The following is a 25,138-nucleotide window of genomic DNA, read 5'->3' on the forward strand; positions in this document are numbered from 1 at the left end:
CCTATCATAGTATTGTGTCTCAGCATCCTCTAGCACGATATTCTTTAAAGTCATTCACCTAACCATCTGCTCCTACAAACACAAAGGTTTGAGGTCATTACAGGATCCAAACACAAACAATACAAAGAGGGTGAATTATCACATTTCTAACAAGGTAGAGATAAACGAAAGCACACACACCCACACATATAATATAAACATAACAAGCTCAACTTAGCACAATTTACATCATTTTACCACTCGTTGCATAATATTACTTGTCCTAAGAATTTAATCACAAAATCACATTTCACACCTTTACAATAATCATGTATTTAGAACAACACACTTCAAGTACAACACAACATCTCACACTCACACAATTCATTATCCACCATCACGTAACAAGTCACAATGATCATTACACAGACGTTATACAACAAATACATTAAAACTCAATCCTATATGCAATGTGATACCATGTTAGTGAAAAATCTCATCGGGTGTCTAGGAATACATGACAAGATAGATCACACATTGGTAAATTAGGTCACTCTCACTAGGGAAAATCATAGGGAGACCAGTCAGAGTCACACTGTTTTGCGAGAATGTTTCAATCATGTGGGATCGATACATGCTTAAAGATGCATTCAAACCGAATGTATTTACCCCAAGGCCTAGATTCCAAAGAGTCCATTAGTGTCTCTCCTTCCTCATTCAGGTTCAACCCAGAAAATATTTTAACACGCAGATTCTATCTATGAACTATACAAAACACACGACTCCTCAATTGTTCTCAAAATAATTTAAACTCATCGCATCTCAAAGTGATTAAACTCGTCGTGTTCTCACAGTTGATCTCATCGTAATACTCATCGCGCATTAACTCGTCGCCCTTAAAGGGTCTTACAATCGTGTGATTGTACGATTTATAACTCATAACTCAATGCATACAATATCTCAATACATATGTATCTTACAATGCAACACATACTCAATTTATCACATACACACAATCTCAATCACAATGTTATAATCTTAAAGCAACATGTTATCACACATCATAAATCATATACACATCACACAATATTAATATATACATGACACAAACACGGACTTTACCTATGGACTATACAATACACACAACTACTCAATTATTTTCAAAATCATTTTAACTCGTCACACCTCAAAGTAATTCAACTCGTCGGGTTCTCACAGTTGATCTCATCGCAATACTCGTTGCTCATTAACTTGTCACCCTTAAAGGGTCTTACAGTTGTGTAATTGTACAATTCATAGCTCATAACTCAATGCGTACAAAATCTCAATATACATGTATCTTACAACTCAACACATACTCAATTTATCACTTACACACAATCTCAATCACAATTTCATAATTCTAATATAACAATATATCACACCTCATGAATTATATACTAATCACATAGTAGTCATATTTGTATGGCACAAAACATATATATATTAAACTGAACTATATTATTTTCAATTAAAAAAAATTCTACAACAATTAAATTAAAATTACATCAAAAGAAATTACTACTAAGAATTACCTTTACAACTTTCTTTAATTTATTATTTTATTATTTTTATTATTACAATGTATATAACATATTGATCATCATCGTGAGAAGATACAATACAAAGACAATAATTTGTATAAATTAAGCAACTAAAGATAAGATTATTTAGAGTACAATTCATGTTCGTTAATAAAGTGCAATTGATGTGTGTGATGTCAAATATCAAAAATGCAGTTGTATAGGACATAAAAATTCGCGTATAATTTTGGTTTGATTTGAAAGTTTATTTTAATATAACATTACAATACTTTTTTTAATCTACCGTAATATGCAAAACAAAAACAGAGAAATTTTTTTTCCTTTGACCATTTATTCTTTATCACTATATTCTAGATTCAAATATCAACTCATAACGGAAATTAACTAGTAAAGACATCATACTAATCATTCAGTTTCACCAATTCACGCTAATTAGAAAAAAAAATTCCAATTTTTAGGATTCATACTCAACACAAGAACACATCAATTTTACAACAATTTTGCATTGGGACATCAATTGGCCCATCAAACATATATAATTGAAAAGATAGAATCAAAATTACATAAACATCATGAAACTCATCCCAATTGATTCTCTAAGGATCCATACATATGTTCTCACTATTCCCCAACTGTGAATAATTCATCTCTTACCTCTAAGCGAGCTTGCGTGTGTAGTCCGACAGCTATAGTGGTGTCTCCAGAGGTTCCCTAAAATTTCTCAAGCTTTTTCTTTGGTTGCTCTGTTAGAATTTTCAAGCATTAGGGAGAAGCACAAGGGGTTGGAGCCTCAATTTCACTGTCTCGGTGAGATGGTAATTTATTTTTCTACATATATTATTTCACAAATCCCAACGGTGAGAATGTGTGAAAATCAGTTCTCAAGGTGGTTCCCAAATTTCAAGACAATCCAATGGTTAATAAATCCTGGATCCTAGTTTTACTAGGATATGTTTGGGTGTATACGAAAAAAAAAAAAGAATTTTGAGAGAGGAAGAAAAGAGAACGAATTTGAGAGGAAGAAAGAGCGTACAAGATAGCTTTATTTTACTCCCTAATAAATAAATAAATAAAACATCATTTTATTTTCTAAGAACACATATTTGTTTTATTTACCTTAAAACAATTATTTTAATTAATAAAATTATTTCTCCTTATTAATTTAATTATAAAAACCTCATTATTTTTTTAAAACTCTGTTTATTTTTAAATAAAACACTTTTTAACCTCAATCATAATTTCATAATTCTAATATAACAATTTATCATGCATCATAACAATATATCATGCCTCATAATCATAGGTTGATCATGTTCCACTTTTAAGAAGCTAACTTCTACTTTTGAAAGACTTTATCTAAGAGGGTATCTATAGCTAGCTTGCTGAAAATTAGTACTCTTTCATAATGCACATAACAGAATTTGTGCAACAAGCTAATTAAAGCACATTAGTAAGTTTGCTAAGTTGTATTTGAAAAGGGTAACTATAAATCATATAAATTTTCATAGGCCAGTTTTTATCCAACAACATGATTCTAACTAGTCGAAAAATCAACCTTAGGCAGCATGTAACTCACAATTATATAGAAAATTACGGCATCCAGTCTAATCCTTTAAGAATTCATTGATTCTTTGGACTGAAACTTTGTGCAAACTTTTTAACCATTTATACACATTTCCAAATTTGTTTGTGACCTTAATATCAGTGTGAAAAATGTGCAGACTCTTAGCTATAGTTGGTTATCCTAACTATAGTTAGTTATTGTTACTGCAGTTAGTTAACTAGCTTAGTTAATTAGTCTTTCTCTTTGTTTGTAGCAGGTATATAATACAGTTTTGGACTCTGTTTGTAATTCATTATTTTGTTTATCAATAATATCCATCATTTTGTGCTTCTTCCTTTTTCTCTTCTCGGATTCTCTCTTTCTTTTTTTCATCAAATATGTTGAGAATGAACATCATGATGGTATCAGAGCACTTCAATTGAAGAGCTCTGTTGTGCATCAATACTCTGATTCTTCTCTCCACCTTTAATCAGTGATTTTTCTACCACAATGAATGAAACTTTTAATCAAACACTTGATGTGCATAATCCTTACTATTTGCATCCGAGTGAGAATCCAACAACTGCTTTGGTTTCTCCTGTTCTAAATCCAACAAATTACAATTCATAGAGTCGTTCTATGCTCACTGCTTTGAGTGCGAAGAACAAACTGGAGTTCGTTGATGGAACCATTTCCGAGCCACAATGAAACAATTTGTTGCATTATGCTTGGCGCAAGTGCAACAATATGGTTGTCTCCTAGATTGTTCATTCTGTTTCAACCTTGATTCGCTAAAGCATTTTATGGATGGATAAAGCTGTTGATGTTTGTAAAGATCTAAAATCACAATATTCACAAGGAGATTTGATGCAAATCTCATATCTGCAACACGAAGCTGCTTCAATCAAACAAGGTGACATTTCTGTAACAAATTTCTTTACCAAATTACGCATAACTTGGGATGAACTTGGGAGTTTTAGGACAAATCCTTTATGTTCTTGTTCGATTTAATGTTCTTGTGGAGCACTTTTGATTGTAATGGAAAGAAAAAAAGAAGACCAAATGATGCAATTCTTGAGAGGCCTTAATGATCAATATGCTAATGTGTGTTCTATCATTCTCTTAATGGATCTGTTACCTCTAATCATAAAAGTGTTTTCGTATGTCGTGCAACAAGAACGACAAACTCTTGGTAGTGCTAGTGTCCTTGGTAGTCTCAATCTTGAATCCAGAGATTATTCTCAGTTAATGCTGTTAGCAGCAAGTAGTACACAAATTGCAGATTTTGTGGTCTCTCGGTCACACTGAAAGTGTATGTTATCGAAAGCACAACTTTCCTATGAATGGAAGCAATAACAAGAACAATCAGATCTGTAGTGCTAAGATGCACTCTCATTGTGGTAGGATTGGCCACACTATAGATGTTTGCTTCCGCAAACATGGTTATCCACCAGGATATAAATTCCATAACATCAACAGCTCAGTGACAGGTGATATGCAAGTCACTGCAATTGATCAACAAAGTCAGGACACTCATGCTCCAAGCTTCACATCTCAACAATATCAAGCATTGTTGGCCTTAATACAACAACCAAGTCATGGTGCTTCCTCATCCACACCTCATGTTAACCAAATTGGTACATTCTCTCCATGTCTTGGTATTAGTACGTCAACCAATTTAGGTAATCTCCCACATCTCTTTTGCAATTCTGTTTCAAATTCTACTGCACCTTGGATCTTAGATTCAGGAGCTACAAACCAAATGTCTTCATCCCTAGCCAATTTTTCTTCATATGTCTCAATCAATCCTATATTGTTTAAGTTGCCAATAGGTCAAGAAGTCTTAGCAACTCATTCGGGTGTTGTTAAGTTCTCATATTCTTTTCTTCTAACTAACGTTCTCTACATTCCTTATTTCACCTTCAACCTTATTTCCATTTCTAAACTCCCTTCTTCTTTAAATTGCAAACTGACTTTCTTCTCTAACAAATGCTTTATACAGGATGCGATCACTAAGAGGATGATTGGTACAGTTGATGTGGTTACTGGTCTCTACATGCTCAATGCCTCTCCTATCCTTCATTCTGTCAACAACACTGTTAGTACAACTATTACCGAACCATTATGTAATAAGTTGCCTATAGATCTTTGGCACCTCCGTTTAGGACATCTTTCTCATGATAGAATGTTTCTTTTAAAGCAATATTTTCCATTCCTTACTGTAGATAAAACCTTCACATGTAATACTTGTCATAATGCTAAACAAAGAAAGTTACCTTTTCCCAAAGTGAATTACATGTTCCACTTGCTTTATTACATATAGATATATGGGGTCCTTGTCATAAAACATCTATTCATGGTCACAAGTATTTTCTCACTATTGTTGATGAGTTTTCTCGCTACACTTGGGTTCTTCTCATGCATCTTAAATTTGAAACTCAACAAATTTCAAAAGATTTTATCACACAAGTAGAAAACCAATTTGACACAAAAGTAAAAGCCATTCGGACTGACAATGGTGCTGAATTTATTTTGCACTCTTATTATGCATCCAAAGGCATTATTCATCAAACTACATGTGTTGAAACTCCACAACAAAATGGAATTGTGGAGCAAAAACATCAACATCTTCTTAATGTCACTTGTGCCTTACTTTTTCAATCACATATGTCATCTAGTTTTTGGTCTTTTGGTCTTTTACATGCAACTTTCATCATTAATTGTTTACCAACTCCTTTCTAGAAAAACAAAACTCCATATGAATTACTTCATGCACATCTTTGTGAGCTCTCCATGTTACGTGTTTTTGGGTGTCTTTGCTACACTTCCACTCTCACTACTCATCGGAAAAAGCTTGACCCTCGTGCTCAGCCATGTGTCTTTCTCGGTTTTAAACCTCACACTAAAGGTTATCTCATTTACAATCTTCATTCCCGTTCATTTGAGGTATCTCGTAATGTGACATTTTATGAGAATTTCTTCCCTTACTTCCAGCCCAATAATGACTTCTCTCACTCTTCAAACACACCATTCTCAAATACTTTTATCCTTTCTCCCCTTGCTTATGTTGATGTCCCTTTTCCTTCACATGACACACTTTCATCCTCCAATATTGCACCTCATAATTCAGCTTCTCAACCATCTTCCTCACAACCCCTCGTTCCTCTTCGACGTTCCACTCGTCGTACACAACAACCCGCTTTTCTTAGACACTATCATATTGCATTCACATCAACTGGTATCGTTCCCTCTCCAGGTATTCACTATCCACTCTCTAATTTTCTATCTTATGATAATTTATCATCTTCCTATTGTCGTTTTGTCCTTTCCATTAGCTACCTTACGGAACCAACCTCTTAAAAAGAAGCATCACAGTATGATTGTTGGCTTAAGGCCATATAGGAGGAGATATCTTCCCTAGAAGCTAATGAGACATGGGTGCTTACTCATCTTCCTCCTCATAAATAAGCCATTGGGTGTCGCTGGGTTTATAAGATTAAGCATCGTGTCGACAGTTCCATCGAGCGTTACAAAGCTCGCTTAGTAGCAAAAGGCTACACTCAACTGGAAGGCCTTGACTACTTAGATACTTAGTCACCTGTTGCTAAATTGACCACCGTTCGACTTCTCCTTGCTCTTACTGCAATGCACAATTGGCATTTGAAACAATTAGATGTCAACAATGCTTTCTTACACAATACTCTTGATGAAGAGATCTATATGCAGCTGCCTCCGGGTTTAAAATCTGCCAAAGCTGGCCAGGTTTGTCGCCTTCAGTGCTCCCTTTACAGTTTGAAACAAGCAAGTCGCCAATGGTACTCTCGCTTGTCCTCTTTCCTACTTTCTCATGGTTACACCCTCTCCTATGCGGATCATTCGCTCTTTCTCAAGAGATATTCAAATTTTGCTTTCACAGCTTTGTTTGTATATGTTGATGATATTGTTCTGTCAGGAAATTGCATTGATGAGATCACTTCCATCACTGCTCAGCTTGATGCAACTTTCAGAATCAAAGATTTTGGTGATTTACGCTTCTTTCTTGCTTTAGAAGTGGCCCGTAGCACAAAAGGCATTAATGTATGCCAACACAAGTATGCTCTTGATCTCCTTCATGATACTGGTTTACTTGGTGCCAAACCAGCTAGTACCCCCTCTGATTATTGCACCAAGCTCTCCCAAGACTCTGGTGACCCTCTTCCTGATCCATCTTCCAATCGTCATTTGATTGGTAGGTTGATTTACCTTATCACTACTCGCCCAGATATTGCTTTTGTTGTCCGGCATTTAAGCCAATTTGTCAACTCACCCACAACTGCTCATCATCAAGCTATTTTTCGCATCATTCGTTATCTAAAGCATGCCCCAGGCTCAGGTTTATTCTTCCCTTCCACCAACCATGCTCAACTCCTCGCATTTAGCAATTCTGACTGGGCTAGATGTGCAGACACTCGCCATTTTGTGACTGGTTTTTCTGTATATCTTGGTTCTTCTCTTGTTTCTTGGAGGTTGAAGAAGCAAGCTACTGTCTCTCACAACTCTGCTGAGTTTGAATATCGCACTCTTGCCTCAATTACCTATGAAATTCAATGGCTCACCTATCTTTTAGAAGACTTCAAAGTTTCATTCACCAAACCTGCCCTTCACGCACCAAGCACATTGACATCGACTGCCATATTGTCAGAGAAAAGATCACTACTAGACTCCTTAAACTTCTTCCTGTTTCTTCAACATTACAGCTAGTTGACATCTACACAAAAGCTTTGCCACCTGCTTCATTCCACACCTTCCTCTCCAAGTTGGGAATGTCTAACATCCACTCCCAACTTGCGGGGGGATCTTAGCTATAGTTGGTTATCCTGGCTGTAGTTAGTTATTGTTACTGCAGTTAGTTAACTAGCATAGTTAATTAGTCTCTCTCTTTGTTTGTAGCAGGTATATAATATAGTTTTGGACTCTATTTGTAATTCATTATTCTGTTGATCAATAATATCCATCATTTTGTGCTTCTTCCTTTTTCTCTTCTCGGATTCTCTCTTTCTTTTGTTCATCAAATATGTTGACAATGAACTTCATGACAGACCTAGGGATTCTGTGACAAATTTTCATTCATGCAACATTAAAAGACAATTCTTGCACTAATTTTTATAAGCTTCAATCTCTGGAATTTGATGATGTTTTAGTTATTTAATTAATTAGGGTGTAATCCTGAAAAATCAGAAACAATTAATTAGATAATTTAGTAAAACGTTAATTACAAAACTCTGTGGTAGTGTACACTACTGCAAGTTATTTTTTTTTTCATTGGTTGTTTGGAGAATCTGCATTGATTGTTGAATTGATGTAAATCCTTCCAAAATAGAAAGTGAGACTTTTTACCTTGAACTTCCAATTGATGTAGAAAACACTTTCTACGTCGATGTAGTAAAGTGAAGTTCTTTTTTTAATATTTGTTCTGCTTTATAGAGTTCCCAACCTGCAAATTTGTTTGATTAATGACACATTGTTTTAATAACAAATTATAAATATCTTGTAGAAGTTAATATTGAATGAATAAATTTTAGTAGAAAAGTGTTTAATTAGGTAGATTACATATATGAAATCTTAATATCTTTTCTTTGTTGTTATTATCAATGGACGATAATACACATCTCCTGTATTCCTTTCTATTGTAATTTGTAAATCCCACCTCGGATGTGATCTTCACATTCGGCCATGATACTCGTTTTAAAATAGCTAGCTAGCTGATTCTAGAAGAAAACCCCAAATGCCATTTCTTTCCAATCTTGAAAAGACAACTTGCTAAATTACATAGTAGATTCTCGCCTACCTACCATTTACGGATTTCAAAACTATAAAATAAACTGTATAATAATGACTCGAGTAATATCTTTACCACAACAAAAATATTATTGTTCGACTTCGTTGACATGCAATGTGGTAGATAGAAAGGCATCTCGCAAATATACCAGAGCATAAATAACAGAACTAGGATTCCAATCAAAACCACCATCTCTCTCTACAATTAAGTTATAGTTTTAAAACTAATATATTAACTTTAACCGGCCAGTAACTAAAATATTCATGATAATTAACCTTGTATTTAGAAAAAAAAAGTATTAATTAAACCAAAAATACAATATTATAAGACTATAAAAGGATAAAAGATATTCAATTTAAGAAAAAAAAAACAAGCAAACAATTTTAATTATAGGAAACTTTATTATATTTTGAAATCATATTTCAATTTTTTAAGCATAATTAATCCTTTAAAAAAAATTTATTTTTAATATGAGAAAGATAAGAATAAGAAGTTAATTTTTATACACTATTAATATTAGTGTCAACTAATTAGAAATCACCTTAGCTAGATATTATTTTTGAAGTAGTTACTAAAAAAGTTAACAATTTAACGTACACAATAATGTATGATTACATAATGTAAAAATGTTTATATTGTTGGTATATTTAAATTAAATTTTAAAAATAATTCATTTTCTACTTAAAAAAAGGATATCACAATAAAATAATATTTCTTTAATTTATTTTTAAAAAAATATTTGAAGAAATATAGACATGCCTTAAAAAATTATGAAAAATGATGGTTGTGTATATTTTGGGAAGTGCATCTAACTTGGGTTATAAGAGAGATATAATAGATGATGTAACCAAAAATAAAATGAAAGATAGAAAAAATTGTGAAAATGGTGGATAAATTATTAAAGTAAATATAATTAGAAATTATCTTAAAACATGTTAACATGTATTTTAACTAAAAAAAAGTGTATGTTAGTCAATTTCATGATCTAGCTTGCTAAATACAATCACCTAGTGCATTAAAAAGTTATACCTGTGAATTATCTTAAAATACAATCATGGTGAAATTTGCTAACACAAACTAACTAAAAAACATGTATACTACTAAAGTCAATATTTTTTTTCTCTGTAAATAGATCTGTGTGGGTGCATGTTTTGAAACATGTTTGCAAATATTGGATCCATGATCTAGACGCACTACAAGAAATTTGCAGATTAGTTGTGGCCAAAAGTTTTTGCTTACGTCAATTTTACAGTCAAATTTGTCATTACTTACAGTCAAAAAGACTAATAAACAACGTTGGTTTTGTCATTACTTACCGTCAAATTTGTTTTTTTTAATATTCATTAATGTTGGCCAACTAGTTGACAATAAAAATGTATATTTTTCTAAAAAAATGTAAACTTAACTACCAATGGCTTGGTCGGGGGTAATTGCGACGATCTCCTGGTCATTGCTAATTGTCTTCTAACTACGAGTATTTTGTATTGTTAACGACAAGAACTAAAAAGAGTAATTAATTTATGTGTTTTGCTCTAAATATATGACATGAAAGAGAGCAATAAAACTTGAATTGAAGATGAGTTTAATTTTAGAATACACCTTGACTACTATATATATACACGTGTTTTAAGAGTATTTTCAATGGTAATTATTCTTAACATAGATATTATTTTGATTATGGTTAATTTAGATTGATAACATTATAACTAGAAGTAGTTAATTAGATACAAATTAGTTACTCTTGTAACCAACTATATAAAAGGTAATAGTCAACACTCTTGTAAGCTAATTCTCATTCTATGCTAATCAGATTTTCCTCCATATTTTTTTCTCTTTAGCTTCCTCTACAAGTTTTCTTTCCATCCATGGCAGACATGGATTCTGTGATGGTATCAACACACTTCTCTTGAAGAGCTCTACTGCGCAACTCCTTGTCCTTTTAGTCTTCTATATCTATTTGATTTCTTCCTCTCGTTATCTTTCATTATGAGTAGCGATCACCAAGATCAGTCATTAAACATTTATAGTCCATATTATCTTCATCCAGGAGAAAATCCTACAACGATGTTGGTTTCTATAGTTCTCGATTCTTCGATGTATAGTTCATGGATTCGATCAATGCTAACAACATTGAGTGCAAAAAATAAAGTTTAATTTGTTGATGGTTCAATTTAAGGATATGCATCGAATCATCCTCTTCATGCAACTTGGAAAAGATGTAATAATATGGTGGCTTCTTGGATAGTCCATTTAGTTTCACGTTCGATTAGACAAAGCATTCTCTAGATGGATGATGCACAAGACATATGAAAGGATCTAAAGTCCAGATATTCACAAGGTGATTTGTTAAGAATCTCAGAATTGCAGCTGGACGTGGCATCTATCAGACAAGGTGATAAAACAATAACTAATTATTTTACAAGATTGTGTATTATTTGGGATAAATTAGAGAGTTATCGGCCTGATCCTTTTTGTACATGCAATCCAAAGTGCACATGTGATGCTCTTGTCAGTGTTATAGAAAGAAAGAAGCAAGATCGAGTTATGCAATTCCTTAGAGAATTGAATGATCAATTCAGCACTACCAAATCCAATGTATTGATGATAGATCCTTTATCGGGCATAACTAAAGTCTTTTCTTATGCAATTCAACAAGAAAGACAAATTAATAGCAATGTTATGATAGGAAATAATAGCTTGATCAATGCAGCAAGCACAACTTCATCAAATTCAGGACTTTCGTGTACTTATTGTGGCAAAGATAATCATATAGATGATAGATGTTTCAAGAAGAATGGTTTCCTTCAAAACTATGGTTCCAAAGGAGGAAAACATAATCAGAGTGGCTTTGGCATAGGAAATTCCAGTGGGAAAGGAAGCAAACTTTGTACATAATGTGGTTTCATTAACCACACAATTGATGAATGTTACAAGAAGCATGGTTATCCTCTTGAACATAAATACCATAAGTTTCAAAGCTCAAACATCAATAAAATGAATATGTTGAAAGACTGAAATGAAGTTGACTCCTTAACAATATAAGGCTCTAATGGCCCTACTACAGCAACAAGGCTCAAGTCACAACAATTCACATGTGAATCAAATTAGTACAATAACTGGTTCCAACAATGCACACAAAGGTAATGCCTTATCCATTACTTGTATTGTAAGCAAGACAGGTCCGGATGAATGGATCATTGACTCAGGAGCCACTGATCATGTCATAACTTTTCCTCATTTGTTTTCTTCTTGTAAGAAGATAAATCCCATAATTGTTAAGCTTCCCATTGGCCACACAGTCACTATAACTCATGCAGTCACAATGCAATTTTCTCAGTTTCTATACTTAGAGGATGTTCTATATATACCTAGCTTTCAATTCAATTTGATCTCCATATCTAAGCTTTTTTCTTCATTGCCTTGCAAGCTAATTTTCATGAATGATAAATGTTTTATCCAGGATATGCAGAACCTAAAGAGGATTGGTACAGTTGATATGGTGAAAGGTCTTTATAGGCTGACGATGCTTCCTCTCAAGGAGTATGCTCCTAGTTCTATCACAACTTTTATTCCTGGTGTTTCTGCTAGTGTTTCAATTTTTTCATGTAATAAAATACCCATAGACTTGCAGCACTTTAGGCTTGGCCATCCATCTTCTAAAAAGATGTTATTGTTAAAGTAATATTACCCTCTTCTCACAACTGATAAATAATTTGTTGTCATAATTGTCATCATCCAAAAAAAAAAAACAATCTTTTCCTTTTAGTATATCTCATTCTTTATGTGTTTTTGCCCTTATCCATGTTGATATTTGGGGTCCTTGTAGTGTAACATCTTTAATGGTTACAAATATTTTCTCACTATATTATATGATCATTCGAGATTTGTTTGGATTTTTCTTATACGCTCAAAGGCTGAAACACAAACACACTTAAAAAGTTGTCATGGTTAAGAGGCAGCTTAATACAAAGGTGGAATTGATTAGATCAGATAATGGATCAAAATTCATTCTAAGATAATTCTATGATGAAACTGAAATTATACACCAAACTTCTCGTGTTGAAACTCCTCAACATAATGGAATTGTAGAAAGAAAGCATCAACACTTGCTTAATGTTACTAAATCCTTGTTGTTTCAATCTAATTTACCTTCCATTTTTTGGTCTTATGCTTCAATTCACTTTGTTGTTCTTATTAATTGCATACCTACTCCTTTTCTAGGTAACAAAACACCTTAGGAGATACTCTAAGGAACCCCCTATGATATTACTTCTTTAAGAGTGTTTGGTTGTCTGTGCTTCATTAGTACTATAATTGGCAATAGAAAAAAGCTTGATCCAAGAGTTACTACTATTTTTCTGGGATTTAAGCCAAACACAAAAGGATATGCCACCCTTGACCTTAAGACCAGAGCCATTTATGTCTCTATAAATGCCATTTTTATGAAACTGACCCCATTAATGTCTTACTTGTGTCACCTTTTTCCCTTAATATTGATCAGTTTGGTGACTTTCCCTTAGAATCACCAACTGATCATCATATTAATGAACATGCTACCATTGTTTCTGATCCTGATACTTTACAACAAGACACTTAGACACTTAGAAGGTCAATGAGACAGATACAAAGGCCAAGCAAGTATAAAGACTTCCACATCACATATCCATCATCAACTGTTGTCAATCTCTCTATAAGTACTACTCTTCATCCTCTCACTTTTGTCCTTTCTCATAACATACTATCTATTTCCCATCAAAAGGATTTCTTGTCTGTTACACAACAAGTTGAACCTCAATCATACAATGTAACCTCTAAAGATCCTAACTAGATTAAAGCTATGAATGCAGAGATTAAAGCATTAGAGGTTAATAATACTTGGATCTTTACTGATCTATCACAACATAAGACTGCCATTGGATGTAAATGGGTCTACAAAATTAAGCATAGGTTTGATGGTTCCATAGAAATATATAAATCAAGGTTGGTAGCCATAGGCTACACTCAAATAAAGGGCCAAGACTATTTGGATACTTATTCTACGGTGGCCAAGTTGACTACTATCAGGCTTTTATTGGCTCTAGTTGTTGTAAATCGATGGTATTTGAAAAAACTAGATGTAAAATATACCTTTCTACATAGTGATTTGAATGAGGAGGTGTATATGGTTCTTCCTCTAGGTATGCATTCATATAAGCCAGGACAAGTTTGTAAACTTCAAAGATCTTTATATGGTCTGAAGCAAGCAAGTAAGCAATGGTATGCCAGATTGTCTTCCTTTCTAATCTCACATGGGTACAATCAGAGTACATCTAATTATTCCTTGTTTCTCAAGCATGAATCTAAGTCCATTACTGCTCTACCGGTTTATGTCGATGACATTGTTTTGTCTGGTAATGATTTGATTGAAATCAGAAATATCACACAATTGTTAGACAATGCTTTCAAAATAAAGGATCTAGGTGATTTGAAGTTTTTTCTAGGCTTTGAGGTAGCTAGAACTCCTGCTGGCATCAATATTTGTTAAAGGAAATATTCTTTAGGCATCCTTGATGACACTGGCATGCTTGGTTCTAAACCAATGTCTACTCCCTCTTATTATACAACTAGGCTCCATCAGCTTTCGGGTTCCTCTCTTTCAACTGAGGATGCTTATTCTTACAGGAGATTAATTGGCATACTAATTTATCTAACTAACTCAAGACCAGATATCACTTATGTTGTGCAACATTTAAGTTGGTTTGTTGTTGTACCTACCTCAACTCATCAACAAGCTACTTTCAGGATTCTTTGATACATCAAAGGGTCCCTAGGTACAGGGATTTTTTTCCTGCAGATAGTAACATTCATATGAAAGGTTTTATTGATTCAGATTGGGTAGGCTGTATTGATACAAGAAGATCTATTACTAGTTATGCAATATATCTTGGTAATTCTTTGATTTCTTGGAAATCTAAGAAACATGCTATTGTATCTAGAATCTCCTTAGAGGCTGAGAATAGAGCATGAGCTAGTGCCACTTGAAAGTTACAATGGCTTGCTTTCCTACTTGAAGAGTTCAAAATAGTATTTCATTAACCTGTTGTTTTGTATTGTGATAATCGATTTTCTCTTCACATAATTGCAAATCCAGTTTTCCATGAGAGAACAAATCACATTGAGATTGGTTGTCATCTAGTTCGGGAGAAGATGCAAAGAGGAATTGTGAAATTGCTTCCTTTCACCTCTGCTAATCAGCTTTCAAACATATATACTAAGACTCTATTGCCTGTTGCTTTTCAATTTTTGTACTCCAAGCTAGGAATGTCCAATATTCATTCCTAGCTTGAGGGGAATCTTAGCATAGATATTATTTTGATCATGGTTAATTCTGATTGATCACATTGTAGCTAGAGTTATCTTAGTTAGTTTAGTTAGTTACAAGTTAGTTATTCTTGTAACCAATTATATAAATTGTAATAGTCAACACTCAAGTTAATTCTCATTCTATGCTAATAAGATTTTTCTCTATTTTCTTTTCTCTTTAGCTTTCTCTGCAAGTTTTCTTTTCATTCATGTCAGATATGGATTCTGTGAGTTATTACATGATTCTTAAAATGAAAAAATGGTTCTTAAAGGTCACAATTATAGAAAGTTGGCATGACTTTCTACATGTTTCTTTTTTATTAGAATATATATATATATATATATATATATATATATATATATATATATATATATATATATACACACACTACTAAAAAAAGAAATTTTTACGACACACTTATGACATCAGTTGAAAATAACCGTTGTGGTATAATACGTGGTGGCAGTTTCGTAATTATTAGCTCAAAAACGAAAAAGGTGTTGTTGAAACCCGTTGTTGAATTACTTCAACTGCAACTTCCACGACGTTGATTTCGTAGAGACCGACGTGGTGTGCGTGGCAGCTAGTCACGTGACTCGTTGACTCTGGGCTCCGGACTCATTCGCGTTTCAAACACTCAGCTCATCCCTCCTTCACTCACTTGCCCTACACAGGTCACCGTACCCCTTGTTGACTCTGGGCTCCGGAGTTGAAGTGATTAACTCGGGGGCCTAACTCGGTGGCAGCATGGGAGAAGATGACGGGAGGGTTGTTGATCACAACGTCGAGAAACTCCTTTTTTTGAAACCCTAATTAGGTTTTCTTTTTCTTGTTCCTTATCTTTTTGTTCTCTAACGTGGTGCTTGAGGGAGGCGTAATCCAGTGGGAACGGGTGTTGGGTGCAGGAATTGTCGCACTAGTGGAGGATGGTCGTTTTGATGGCGTGGTTCAGGATTATGGTGGAGAAGTCGGGTTGGGTGCCATCGTCCAGCTTCGGGGAGAAGTTGAGGTCTTTGCAGAGTTGAACGACGAGGCGTTCGAAGGTTTGGCCCGAGGCTACGACGACAGGGTCAGACATTAATGAATCGGTAATGTTCTCTTTTTTTTCTTAGCATTGATCAGACATGTTCTTGGCATCAACATTGATCCAGAATCTCTTGAAATAGCTTCCGATAATGCAGATGAACTTGAGGTATTGTCTTTCTGCTTATTATTATGGTAAATGAGTGTCTAGATCAATATGTTTCGTATTGAAATTGTTGAGTCTCTTGTTTGATGAAAAGAATAATAATTTTCTATATGTTTCGTGCTTGGTGGTTCAACTTTTTCAAGCTGCTGGGGCTTGCCTTGAATCTCCAGGACTGTTACGTTGGTGAATTTGGCAAGGATGTCTGTGAATCGAAGGCTTCCTGCTTCAAATGGTAGATTGCTATCAAATATGAAGTCTTGAAAGCTGAATGAGCCTCTGCATGGGTCTAATTCTCCCAGGACATGTAGGAGGAAGCCCTTGCTTCTTTGGTTTTTTGGCTTTGTTGCCATAGGGAGTGTTTGGTTAATCTTGAGTTTCAATAGTAAGTATTTGGTGAGCAAGGAGAATGAAGCAATTTGTGAAGAGAGAGAGAGCCTTGCTACAACGTTACAATGTTAGTAGGAAACAGATTCATGCTTTGGCTTCCTTGTTCTCTGGATCAGATCAGGTGAACTACACTTTCCCCTTCACTCTATCAATTTTATTGCTGCATATTGTGGTCGCTGAGGATAATTCATAATTATTTACTTTTGCTTAGAAACTTTTACTATTTGGCTTCTTCTATGTACTAATTGTTCTTTATATCGGGCGTTATTGTCACTAAATAAACAACTTCTTGTTGGATTATATATTTGAGCTGAAGTGAAAGATGTAAAATATTGAGAACCAATAGATTGTCTTAAATGAAAGGATATAAATTATGTTCTTCTGATGCTTTTTCCGCAAGGTTTCTCTAGGATCACTTTATGTTGTACAACCGGTTAATTTCTAAAAGTGATGGATACTCTCTTGCTAGATTTTTAATAGAAAACAGTGGTTGTTGCAGAGATAAATATGAATAGTAACAAAGTAGTGCTCTTTGTCCTATGTCTTACTAAGTTTATAATGCAGATTTTACCCAACTGTATTGATGAAAGAAGACTTCAAATGCTGTTAAGCAGCGGCATGGTCAGTACACCACAGGGGGGGCATAATACGGTTGTTGATTGAATGGAGATAAAAAAATAAAAAAAGCATAGTGATGAACTTTAGGATTTCTAAATATCATTTTCTGTAAGAGTGCTGAGTTTGTGGAAGCTGGGTGAGATTCCCTTGAATTGCCTATCTGGCATCATAACATTCTTTATTTTTATTTCAATAAACCAAGCTTAGAGTTTTTCTATTGATCAAGAGGTTTGGTAGAAATTTGGTTTTGTACCTGGAACTAATTGTATTTGTAGTTGAATTTTATGGACTACAAATTATTCTGATGAAGTAGATCTTTGCACTTTTATCTGTGTTTCTGAATTGAGTCCTTAATTCTTATAGTAGCAGGCATATATTATTATGAAGGTAAGCAATAGCATCAAAGCTTATCTATAAATATATGATTGATGAGAATTCTAATATTACCTTTTGTCAGTTGCTTCTCAAGCTATTTATTCCTTGCATAAGACTTCAACAAGAGATGTAAGTCTTTTTTATTTTAAATTCTAAATTCTAATTATTAGATTGAGTAATTGAGATCTGCAAGGCTGATCAAATTGTTTTTGACTTATTATCTCATGTATCATATTTATTTTATTATTTTTTCTTTATTTACAGAAGATATTTCTGGCCATTAGTTACTAAGCTTCCCATTCCACAAGGATGCCATTTGTGCTATTTTCTTCAATCTTTTCACTTGAATTTTCACTAGTGTGGCATCGTTCTATTAAACCTGTTGCTTACTTTCACTTGAATTTACACTTTATGTGCAACATTTACTTACATAGATAATATAGATACTATTATTGCATATTTTATAATTGTATTTGTTGATTATTACTAATATAAATAATATTGCAATTATAAATACAGCTTTTTATATTATATAATTATATTTATTGATTATTAGTAGCATATATAATATTGTAATTATAAATATTGATTTTAATATTATATAATAATATTTATCGATTATTAGCAATATTGATAATATTGTCAATATAAATATTGATTATTATTACTTAAAATTTAATTGCAGGTGATTCAACATTTAACATCGATGCTGACGTAAGTATCAATGTAGAAACACACATTTGTTACATCGTTCGGGAGGTAACACCGACTTAGAAGGTGTAGTTTCTACATCAGATGTCAAGATAGAACTGATGTAAAAAAATGCAACCTTCAACAACGGGCATGACATTAGCAACATTGTAGATAACACATTTTCAAAGACGGTGATTTAGTTAACACTGATGTAGAAAACAATATGTTTTCTATATCTGACAACTGAGGACCGATGTCAAAATATTTAACTATCAACAACGCCATATTCAACATCAGTTGATCACCGATGTAGAATGACATTTTCGATCGATGTAAAAACCGCATTTTATAGCAGTATATATATATATATATATATATATATATATATATATATATATATATAAGTGACGGGGGTAACAAATTAGGTAAGTTACAAAGAAACCCAGCGTGCATTGCTTACACACGAGGCAAATCTCGATTAGCATATAGCATATTTTACAAAAAATAAAAAAAGAAAGAGACAGACACAAAAACTTAATTATGCATAGTGGTTTATTACCTAGTCATCGTGTAAAATGCTTTCTACAAGTAAAAAGTAATTTTCATACAACTTTGATGATTAAAAAAATATTTTGAGACATAACACTAGTGAAATGTCACATAATATGTAGCAGGAATTAAACCTATAATTACATATTTAAAGATTAAGTTATCTACTAATATGTTACACCTTATAAATATTCTTATATTTAATATAACATAATAAGCCCAATTAAAAATAAATTAAGAATCTTTCTACATTTTTCTCTTTTTGAAAAGTAAGAGAACCTTAGCATCCACTTTAAGGGCATCATTAAAAATGCTTTAAGGCATTTTCTTATTAAATTCGAAAAAAGAAAAAGAAACTTCCACATGAAAGTTCACCATTAGATAGAAATGCTTCGAGGCATTTTCTTACTAAATTAGAAAAGAAAAAACTCCGACATGAAATGACTGTCCCATGGTGACATCAGAGTGAATTACGCAAAATTTGTTCCATACCAAACATGCAATTAAGATTTCATGTTTATAAAATATTAAAATACGTGTATATATATATATATATATATATTAAGAGGACATTCGTTGATACTTGATACCGAACAGAACAATTAAACTTCTTCAAGTACCTAAACTTTTTTTTAAGAAAAAAAAAATAGTTCTTTCTGAAATTCTAGCACGTGCCTCTCTTAGTTCAGGCGTTCATTAAAATATAGTACATGATTCCAAATTCCGTACATATCTCAAAGAAGCCGTTAGTATATTTCTCTATTTCTTTCTATATACTTACTCTCATGTTAAAATTCAATAGAGAGAATCCATCCCCTCGTATAAATATACTAGATTGGGTGATCCGTATAATGTATAAATAAATATTTTTTAAAACTTATATTATGAAATATTTATAAAATATAATATTTTTAATTATTAATTGTTGTTGTGCATGATAGATATATAGTTAATTATATATTTAGTAGACTATGTTTTTTAAAATATGATAAATGATAGAAATAAGAATTAGCTGTGTTAAGTAAGATACAAATAAAAATTATATATATGTAAGAGTTTCTAGTTTAAAAAATCACGAAATAATGTTTTTTAATTAAAACTTAACTTCAAATAATAAGTAATTAAGATTTAGGTAAGATATTATAGTACGGGTTTTTATACTCATACTTTTAAAAAAAATTGTATCCATATTCATATTTATGTGAGTTATACCCTTGTCCTATGAGTACCTAAATGCACATACACGTGCATTAAGCACATTTTAATTAATATGATTTTTTTAATTATAACATTTTTAGTATAATAGAATTTAATTTTTTATGCTCTCACTTTTAAATAAAAAATGTGTCCATAAAATGAACATTATATAAAAATATTATAAGAAAATCCTCGTATGAAAAATGTATAAAAATTATTCACAGCTTATAAATAAAATGAACAATAATTAAATTTTTATACTCTCATTTAAAAAAAAAAATCCATGTATCCATATTCATATGTGTGCAAATTGTGTCCTTATCCTATGGGTACCTAAATGCACTTACCCGTGTCCATTGCCCGTATTTTAATTAATATTAAAAATTTATAAATGAATAATAGTAATTATAGAAATGATATTAATTAAATTAACATCTCATTCAAAGATTTTTTAATTATAAAAATTTTGTATAATAGATATTTATAGCAAATGCATAATAAATTACTCTAACTTAAATATCTCAATTTCATTATTATTAAATTTTTTATAAAAATATTTATATCATAAAAATAAAACAAAAAATAAATAATTTTTTATGCTCACAATTTAAAAAAAATCTTTGTATCCATACTCATATCCCTGTGAGTTGTACCCTTATCCTATGAGTATCTAAATGCACATACCCATATCCATTATTTGCATCTAATAATATAAAAAATTATTTCATCAGTGTTTGAAATCATTATTGAATAGTAATTTTTTCAATCCCTTAGCATATTTTAGCATCTTTTCTTAGCTTGACTATTGTATCTCACAATGTGTGCATTCTTTTTGTCATGAACCAAAGTATATCCTGTGCCAAATTAATTTAATATAGAAATCACAATTGAATTTGGTCTCCATCTCACCAAATAGTTTACAAAATAAATGTTTAATATTTAACTGTCATATACAAGGCATGCTCTAATTAAATTATCAAAACAAAATCAAATATTTACAAAGATATGAATATATATATATATATATATATATATATATATATATAGCAAGATAGAAAGAGAAATTTTAAACATGTAAGTTTTTGTGTTTTATTTCTAAAATTAATATGTAAAATTCTTTCGATCCCTATCACTTAAGCTTTTTATAATTGACTTACAACAAAGAGAAACAGAAACATTTTTCACTTAATAATCGAGCAAAATTACATAATAGCCAACCATTATGAGGCATCATTCTCTGCTACTGAAATGTGTCTTCTTCTTAGCTAAAAACTAATTGTTTTCCATTGACGTAAATATAAACTTGTAACTCTTCCTAGCTTTCTTACCTTAGCTCTACATGGAAAACAAATAAAAAAACATAAAAATGAATTAAAATTCTTCCTGAACAAAATAAAAAAAAATGATTGGTTACAATTCTTTAAGTGGACAAAATTAAAAAAATAATTGATTACAATTCTTTAAGTATGAATGAATATGACATATCAAAGTGAATACTATATCTAGACGACCTTTATAATCTTTTTCAAACATGATAATAACATTGATAATAAATACGAATTTATCAGGAGTGAGTTACTCTCTCTTTTCCTATTTTTCATTTCCCTTTGTGTCATCGGTCATTTGGCAAACAAAGTCAATTATCTGGCCGCTGTTTCCAAATCAAATTCCTAAAAATTACATATATTAATAGAGAAAAAAACATAGGTGGACAAGGTTTATAGAATGCTTTAAGAAAACTGAATACTTATTATATAGGTGGAAAAAAATTATAGCCTATCAACTCACTCATCTCGGTAATGAAAGAAGTGACTACATAATTTTTTTAAGAATTGTACTCATAATTTTAAGTTACAAAAAAAACTCATGAGCAGTAAAATGAATCTTACAAAGGAGTATATGAAATGCTTGAAAGAATAATTATTACGAGCAATATATACAAAATGATTTGTTAAAGGAGAAAATGTGAAAGGCTTTTAATAAAATTTTGTTGGAACGAATAAATAGAAAAAAAATGGTAGAATATATATGAATTATGACCAATAATTGTGCTTTCCACGAAGAAGAGGAAAAGCTTATGAAGAACAAATTAAGAGAAAAAATTATAAACATCACTTTCATTCTATTTCTAGAGATGATTGAAGTGTGAAATGAGAATTCACATTTAGAGCATTCATGAGAGGAAGAGAGCAAATACAAAGTTTGACAACTTAAGTTAGGTTTAAATTTACAATGAAACAAGTGTTTCAAGAATTTTATAATATGTTAAAAAAAGTCAGTAATTTAATTACAATAATTTACGGAAACAATAAATTAATGATTTGTATTTTGACAAGAAAACTGATATAGTTACCCGCTTTTAAAAAATTCTCTCAAAAGAAATTGTCTCGAAATTTTTAAATTCAAATTTAAATTCATTAATATAATTTTATTAGAATAATAATTAATTTCCATAAATTAGCGTAATTGATTTAAATTAGTTTAATAATATGTCAAAAAAGTAATTAATTTACAGAAATAATAAATTCATTATTTTTATTCTGATAAGAAAACATGATATAGTTGCCTTTTTTAAAAATTCTCTCAACAAATTGTAGTTCAAATTTTTAAATTTAAATTTAAATTCATTAATGCAATTTCATTAAAATGATAATTAATTTTCATAAATTAATGTAATTGATTTAAACTAATTTTATAATATGTCAAAAATGGTCAGTAATTTAATTACAATAATTTATAGAAACAATAAATTTATGATTTTTATTCTAATAAAAACACGTGATATATTTATCTTTTATAAAAGTTTTCTCAAAAGAAATCGTTCCAAATTTTTTCAAAATAAATTTAAATTTCTATAAATTAATGTAATTGATTTATACTAATTAATACGATTAATTTCCATTATTTAATGTAATTAACGCATTATTAATTATTAATATATAATAAATATGATTAGTAAGGAAATTAAATTTTTACAAAACATTCCATCACACACATGTTATACGGATCTCCATATTGATGACACGTGTATTCCATAAGCTTTTAATTAAGTGATACATGAATATCGAACTAAAAAAATTATTCGCAAATTTCATTACATTAAATTAGATACATATCAGAAAGAATGGTGCACAAAAATTAAGGTGAAAACAAGAGGGATCACCGAGAGGAAAAGAGAGGCACGAACCTGCTGAAAGAGAGAGTTTTCTAATGGAGTGGAAAAAAATACTATATGGATGTGATGTTTGTGCCATCAGGGTTAGTAATCCTCCTAGCATATCATGTGTGGTTATGGCACAAGAGTCGGACACAGCCCTTCACCACAACCTTTGGAAGAGATGCTGATGGTCGCAGATTATGGGTTCCTGCCATGATGAAGGTATTTTGGTATTTGATTTATTAATTCTTCCAAAGTTTTAGGAGCGTAATATTTTTAAAAATAGTCCATGATTGTCTACAGAAATTTTGCGTTAATATTTAGTAACAATCTGTTATACAAATATACCATAAGTTTATTGGTTCTTAGAATAATCTTTTTTAAAATTATATCTTTCATAGTTTATGATTAGTTAACAAAAGATTTAATACTAACAATTTAAAGAAATTAAACTTGTTATTTTTTTTTAACAACCAAAAGAGAGTTTTATTTAACCATTGGTACCAGTGGTACCTAAACATACTACAATATAATTCATTGTTAATAAATAAAATATGTTCATCCAATAGCTATTCCAACAAACCCAATGCTCCCTCTGTCTGCTTAATGCTAACCCGAAATTACATACAAACTATATATGATGTCTATCTTGCAAACTGTAGCAATTATCAAGCCAACATTAAGAAGTCAGAGTTTGGATACAATAACTAGAACTCATGTATCAATCATAAAATAGTAAGAAAAGTTTTTTACTTTTGAAGAAAATCATAACCATACTCTAGACTGTATTAATTTCATTGTTGCATTAAAATTCATTTATTCCCCTTCAAAGATAATTTTATTTATGTGATACCAAATAAACCAAGTCAGTGCACATGAAATTAAATGACTATCCACAGAATAGTTTTATTCCCTCTAAGCCAAAAATAATTATGCATAAAGAAATGTTTGTTTTTTTATCCACGTGTTGAGTAATCTAAACCTCAATCCATTTGTAACAGTTTTGTCAAATTTAATATGAAAACCCACATGTGAATATTAAACTTATTACTTTTTTCTCATATGGACGTGAAATTATTTTTAATTTTCATCGTATATATTAACTATTAAGCCGGTGTCACTCTGCAATGACATTAATGAGCTCTAATTTCGGCATTAATTACTTACAAAAAGAATATCATAGCAGGATATTGACAAAAAGAATATCGTGTCAGTTCAGTCTCTTCGAAACGTAATCATGGGGTCAACCCTTATGGCTACAACAGCCATACTCATCTGTGCAGGCCTAGGAACAGTCATAAGCAGCACTTACAGTGTTAAAAATGTAATCAACGTACAACAGAATTTTTAGAGCACACGGTGACTTTATAGTGGGAATGAAATATGCCACCCTCCTAGCCATATTCTTATCCTCGTTTCTATGTCACACTTTCTCTATAGGGTTTCTCAATTAAGTGAATATCCTTATTTGCACTCCACAAGATGTCAAGTCTTCACTACTACAAAAAGCAGTTTTAACATCGATTTATTAACATCGGTTTTAGACAAAATCGATGTTAAGTTAAACGCGGTGACATATTTATAAATAAAGTATTATTCTTAACATCGGTTTTTCAAAAAATCGATATTAATGCATACACATTAACATCGGTTTTTCGTAAAACGGAGTCGGTATCTTAAATACCGATCTGTTTATCAACTACCGAT

General features: G+C 31.6%; 1 pseudogene; it reads left to right on the forward strand.

Annotated features, from left to right (window-relative positions):
- Positions 1–10,788: 10,788 nt before the first annotated feature.
- The window catches only part of LOC100780904 (uncharacterized), a 17,277-nt pseudogene continuing 2,927 nt past the window's right edge, over positions 10,789–25,138 (forward strand).

Source organism: Glycine max, chromosome 9 (assembly GCF_000004515.6).
Source record: "Glycine max cultivar Williams 82 chromosome 9, Glycine_max_v4.0, whole genome shotgun sequence".
Taxonomy (NCBI): Eukaryota; Viridiplantae; Streptophyta; class Magnoliopsida; order Fabales; family Fabaceae; genus Glycine; species Glycine max.